The 6,695-nt window shown below is 37.2% G+C and overlaps 1 long non-coding RNA gene across 1 annotated transcript; it reads left to right on the top strand.

The window, feature by feature from the left end:
- Positions 1 to 2,168: 2,168 nt before the first annotated feature.
- On the top strand, positions 2,169 to 4,795 carry LOC113758223. Its single transcript, XR_003466637.1, has 3 exons — positions 2,169 to 2,475; positions 3,946 to 4,023; positions 4,754 to 4,795. It is a non-coding gene; the product is annotated as an uncharacterized LOC113758223 (long non-coding RNA).
- Positions 4,796 to 6,695: the final 1,900 nt, after the last annotated feature.

The raw sequence follows: 6,695 nt of genomic DNA, 5'->3' as shown, positions 1-6,695 counted from the left end.
AGAGCTACATATAGAAATAGAAGTTCTTCGCAAGGAGTTGGAATTCCAGACTAAATTGGTTGAATTCTAGGAAGAACGATGCAAACAAGAGTTTGTAGAGAAGATGGAATTATGGAACAAGAACTTGCAAATGAAAAAGAAATACAAAGGAGTATTGGAGGAACTTCGGGAAAAAAAAAACTCGAGGGGATGCGACCCACTATTCAAGTTTCATCTCAGTATATTTCTAGCAACCAAGTTAAGGGTAGTGGAGGAAACTCCCATAATGAAAAAAGGGAAACTTAAAGAGAGATGTGAACATGAATTTGTTGTGGAGCAGAGAGAAAAGAAGAAAAAGAAAAAGGAGAATTCTCAAGCTAATCAGGCCGTAACTTGTAGAGTAACTTGTGGATACTGTGGCAAGTTTAATCACACTGAGATTATGGGCTGAAGGAAACAAGGAAATGCTTGCTATGCGGGAGTCCTGAGTATTAAGTTTTAAGTTGCCCGAGGAACTCCTCAGCAGCTCATTAAGTCTGCTGCAAAACAGTCGAGTGTTAGAGAGAGTGGTTAATACTAATGGCTATGAGAAGAACCAAAGTATTAGAAGCTCTACGAGTGAAGATGGATTTCACTTTGCTTAAAGACAGGGATTATGATTATAACCTAGCCTATACTGAGACTTTTGAAGGTTGTAATCTTTTGTGTAAGGGATGAAATCTTTTGTTGCTTTGAACATGGATGACTTAGCATGTTTTGCTAGAATCTTGTTTATTCCCTTTTCTTTTGAAATGATTTGATAAATTTATCCTAACTTGATGAAATTATTATGGTCTTTTATAGCAAATGGAAGTTTACTTTGCATTTAATCAATTTCATGACTTATTTGTATATCTAAATTTTGTTACGCTTATAGCCTTGTGAGAAGGCCATGTCTATAATATTGAGGTTGGAATCAAGTGGGTATTAGGAATAAATATCTTTTACCTTGCATAAATGAATCATTTGAGTATCTACAAGAGACAGTAGTACTTTCCAAGTTAGATTTAATACAGGACTACAACTAATTGAGGATTCTAGAGGAAGATGTGATTAAGGCTAGTTCATCAGAAAAGTAAGCACTTTGAAATTCAATTATGCCATTGGGAGTAATGAATACACTAGTAGCATTAATGGATTTGGGTCTTTAAGTCGTATTTGGGTTAAAAATTGGCAGTAATACTCATAAATGACTTGGGGACTACAATAAGATATTATTGAATGTAAGGTTTCATTTTGTACTTCGATATTTGCATACAAGTATACGAAACCAGATATGATTTTTGAAGTTATTGATTCTTGAGGGCTCTTACTATCTATTTTGAAAGATTACTAGGGTTAAGGTCCAGTAGGACAAAACTTGTGTGCTAATAAGATCTTATCGAATTTGATCTGCGAGATATTTAAAGTTCATTGCGTATACCAATTTAAAGGGCTATTACATCATTTGTTCTTGAATTGACAAATTTCTTAAGGCAATTGAATCTGTGAACCGCATGAAGGAATTGTTATCTCGCTCAGTCGTGAACAGATTAAGAATACAAGACTTACGTGATATTTAATGCGGAATAAGTTTTACAATTCGTAAGAGTGGGATGCAAAAGTGACATCTGGAGTTTTTGAGTTAAGGTATGAATTTCGAGGACGAAATTCTCTTAAGGGGGAGAGGATGTGAGGACCCATAATTTTATTATTTCAAAATATTGTTAAATTGGTCATTTTAAAAATATTTCGTACTCGAGTTACCCAAAAAAAAAATAAAATAAAAATAAAATATACTAAAGTACATGAATTTCTCGAAAATAAATTTTTCCGATTGGTTCTTTACGCGCATATTATTTTAATGCCCAAATTTATTCAAGATGAATTGCTTATCGTGATTTTTATTGTTATATATATATACTTGGATTATCATATTTTAGAGTTTTAGAATCGAATAAGTTGAATTTCCAAGTTCAAACGAGAAAACCCTTAAGTTTGACCTTTATACGCGCGCGTGCCGAAAAGGCCCCGACAGGCACATTAATTTGATTAATTGGAGATTTTAAGAACATGATATTAGACTACTAGTAATGTACTATTAATGTACTAGGGAAATTACCTCAGAGGTTTAGTGCACAAAAGTTGCAAACGAGCGCGAAAATTGGACACGCAAAGACCCTAAACGGACCTAGCATGAGTTGACACTTAGACTTAACCATTAAGTCACCAATTCTCTCCACTTTCATTACAATACCTGATTTCACTCTCTCTCCTCTCGTCACTCTCTAGTTGGCCGAAGATGGGAAGAAAAAAATCTAGCCAAAATCCTCACAAACTTGCTTCAATCCACTTCCAAATTTCATCATCCATTAGAGGGCTTTGATCCTAGCTTGGAAGAGGGGGCTGTTCATCGGTTTTCTTGGAGGAATTTCGGTCAAGATTTCTGCCCTAAAGCTGTCCAACTAAGTTCTTGAGGTAACTCACTCACCCACACTTCAATCTTGCAAAATTATAGCTCAAATGGAGCAAAGGTAGCATGGGTTTGCAACCTATGGTAGAATTTGGGTTGATTGGTTGAGTAATTATGTTCTTGCAATTCCATGACATGCTCGAGGGTTTGAGGATGTTTATTGGTGACTGATGTGATGAATTAGCATGTTGTGGTTGCTGATATTGTGCTATGTTACATGTATATAGAATGATTGATGGAATGAAGTTGGAAGAAAGTTAGAAATTTGGAGAAGGTACTGTCTGAAATTTCTGACTTGCTGCCGACTTTCTTGTTTGCTGCTGCCCTGTAATTTCGAAAATTTTCTGGTGCTAATTGAGCTTCCAAATTGGTGTAGATATGTTGTTCTATGTGTATTGTGGATGTCTACCAAAAATCAACCCAAATGGTTGGTTAAATTTTGAGTTACAAGTAAAGAAGCAAAACTGGAACAAGCTCCAGAATTTTCTGACCAGCAACATTTGTGTAGCTATAACGTTTTGCTCGTTGATCGAAATTGAGTACCATTTGCGGCATTTGAAAGTAGACTCTTAGAGCTTTAAAATGGTACCAAGCTCATTTTCTAGTTCGTCCCGAGCGATTCGTGGCGAGTTTTGAAAGTTTGCTGCCTGTTTATTACTGTTCATCCGAGACTGTCCAGAAAATCCATTTGTTGCTTGATTTTGAACCGCTTATGTCTGGATTTTGGAAATGATTTCTTCTGCATAAATATATCCTTGTGAACATAGTTTCTAACACCACCAACCGTTTTCAATTTCACTGAGAATCGAGTGAGATACGGCCTAATTAGCGAAGTGCATTAAATCTGGAAAATAGGCCAACAGTCCAGGAATTTTAGCGAACTTCAACTTTTTATTTCTTGAGCTAGGAACATCGGAATCGAGTTCCATTTTTTTCATTTGAAACCTGGATTGGAGCTTTACATGCATATCAAATTTCAAAGGCTTGTTTTGATTCTATGATGTTTAGCGAAATTCCAAAATTATTGGAAAAACTTGAACTGTTTTGACCTATCTTCAATGAATAGTAAACTTTCTTGGAGAAATTGACTTGTTTCTGATTTGATTCTTGGAAAGTGACCTTCTACAAAGTTGTTATGCTTCGAATGAAGTTTTTGACGGTGTAAAATTTTCTATTTTAGACTTTCCGAACTTCCGGACTGATTTTTCCACGAATGACTCGAAAAGTAAAATTTCCAATTTGGACCTAAATGTTCTTTTAAGGGCCTAGGTTACATTTTTACAACTCTTAGAGCATTTCAAACCTATTTTCATGAGTTCACCTATCACTTGAGACCTCATTTGAAAGTCGGTTCCTTATGAACTGAAATACTTTGGAAACTTGAATTGTGGAGTCAAAATTGACTATTTCTTTTCTTTACACGAATACTGTATGGCCTGGAATTTGAGATACAATGCATTATTGCATACTTTCAGGATCTCAAGAGGACTTCGAGGGAACTCCCGGCGAAGCGTCTTAGAGCTAATTTCTCAAACTTTGACTTTTGATACTTGGTGAGTATCAAGTGCATGTGAAGTGTTTAAATGAAATGATTCTTGTACTTGCTAGTGAATGAGGCTAGGGCGTACTTTATCGCCCTTGTCCTCTCTTTCATGAAATTTCTTGCTTGATAAGTGATACGTGTTACATGTGAATGCAAATGAAAGTGTTTTTCGTGAGCATTGAGCGGCAGAATGTATCATGCCCTTTTAGGGTAGGAGGTACCGCTCATCCCGTCTCAATGCTATGACCAAATCTTGTCGATTGGAGCTTCGTCTCATCGACCTAAAAGTGAATGGGGGGGACGCCCCAACCCATTGGCTAGCCTTGTAACTCGAGCCGGCAAGGGCTTGGTCGAGAAACTTGGTGAACCTTGGGAAGTGTTATAGCTTGATCCAAATAAGGGGTCTTGCTAGGTATACTTGTTAAGTGATACCACCTACATGCTTGTTTGGTTACGGATCCAAGAGGGTGTCATGGTGGCTGGAGGTAGTAAGTGGAGTTCTACATGGATAACTGTGAAAGTTGACGGAGGGTCAACTACCTGAGCTTGGATCGCGCGTGGATTAGCTCCTGAGAGCTCCCGTATCCTTTTATTGTGATTAAATTCCCTAGTTGCTTAACGTTTCGCAGTTACTTGTTACTCGAGTTATTGCTTTATATTGTGTCTTTGCTAGCATGCTTGCATGTTTTTCCCTTGGCCTCACTGAGCGTTAGCTCACCCCAATTTGTTTTCCTTAACAGGTTTGGAAGTGGAAGTTCTGAGGCTTAATTAGTGACCCCCAAAAATAATTTTTCCCACAGGGCTCGAGGCCAAAGAAAGCGCTTGTATTGAGTTATTAGTGCCTGAAGGGATATCTCATATATAATTTGAATTCGATTCACTTGATAAGTATTTGATGTAATTATTTGAGAACTGAGAACTTTTGTCTTATTCGGGGAATGATACCCTTACTTGAGATTTGTAATGTATCTTATCTCGTTCTAAGTTTGAAAAATGTTATTTCGTTTATTCTTGAGGTTGTACCCTATGTTATTGGATGTGAGTGATGTATTTTAATTGAGAACTGTAGTGAGTCCCGGCGAGAGTTGGGCAGGCGGTCCGCCGAGCCCTTTGGTTCGCTTTATGGGGAGGTGGGGCTGTCACAGTAATGAACCCTGGGTCTTTTGTTTTGTCGAGTGGAGTGATATCTGCTCGACTAATAGGTATACTCGAGTATTACCACCAGTGTTTATTGAGGATTTTGGGCCCAGTAGGGGGTGTGAATGGTGGACGGAGAGTAGTGTAAGTGGTGCTCTACTGGATTGGTCCCTTTAATTTGGAATTTATTCAAATTTATTACTTTACAATGACTTTAATATACATTCACTACCCCAATATCTACAAATAATCACAAAAACAAGGGTTCCCTTTTTACCTTCATCGTTACAATAAATTAGGATTTTTACGTCTTTTAGTAATATGAGTAATCGGTGCAGAGTGTGGATCAAATTTGGTGATTAGGAGTGAATTTTAGATGATATTAAGTTTATGATTATAGGTGATAATAATAAGTTAGTGAATTATAAGTTAAAACTCTAGTATACGCGATTTAAGAAAAATCGGCTCAAACCGACGGGTATCGCTCACTACCGATTGACCACACCACTTGACTACCACTTCCTCACCATAAAATATCATTGATATTTGTGCAAAATATCTCCCTCATCCTCAGGCCTCTTAGCCAAAATATTTGACCAAAAAAATGCAAGGAAAAGAAAAAAATTTGAGATGGATTTTGGTTGCGACAAGTGGCAACCATCCCTTAAGTGTTGACCAACCAATTTTTCTCCATATTTATCATCAAAAAACACACAAATTGCCCTCATTTTCTTCCTCCTAGCCGTTAATAAGAGAGAGAGAGAGCAAGAGAAAAACAACTTCACTTCATCTTGATTTGCACCATTTGAGTGAAAAAAACAAGATTCTAAGCCGATTAACTTGTAAATTGGAAGCTTGGGAAGCTTAGGGAACCAAAAATTTCAAGGGGAAGTGAAGGAGAACACTAGCAAGCTCTAGTTTTGAGGTAAAATGGCTGACCACTCTTTTCTTTTTCCCTTAATCATGTTGGAGTTGTTTAGTAACTTGTATTTGTGATTGTGATGCTTAAATCAAGAGATTTTGGATGATTGGAGTGATGCATTTGAGTCAGGGTTTGAATTATTCACTTCCCATACTTGTTGTATGGATGGTTTATGATGTATGTAAGCTTGTATAAGAGGTTGTGGTAGTGATTTAAGCAAGAAATGAAGAGATTTCCCTTTTAAACCCCAAATTCCAGATTTCAGGAAATCTTGTTTTCAGTTCTGCCCATTTCTGTTTGCCTAGGATAGAGGCCGAATCAGGCTTGGAATAAAACATAAAAGTTGTAGGGAATGATGTTTTATAGTTACCTACAAAATTTCAACTCAATCCGAGCACTGTATCATGTGAAAAGACAAAAACATCCCTGACTGCCATAGGAAGAACTTTAGGGACAGTTTTGACATTTTACCAATCTGACCGTGTCTGTTCACCCTGATGCCTACTGAATTAGTGTTTGGACAAAACACAAACGTTGTATTTCTATGTCTTAGCCTTCCAACGCCCCTAGAATCGCCTCGATTGGACTTCGGTAGCCTGAGTTATTGTCGTTTAAGTATAGCG

Source organism: Coffea eugenioides, unplaced genomic scaffold, assembly GCF_003713205.1.
Source record: "Coffea eugenioides isolate CCC68of unplaced genomic scaffold, Ceug_1.0 ScVebR1_409;HRSCAF=1081, whole genome shotgun sequence".
Lineage (NCBI taxonomy): Eukaryota > Viridiplantae > Streptophyta > Magnoliopsida > Gentianales > Rubiaceae > Coffea > Coffea eugenioides.
The sequence above is the reverse complement of the archived record's forward strand: the minus strand, read 5'-3'. Positions and strand labels throughout refer to the sequence as shown.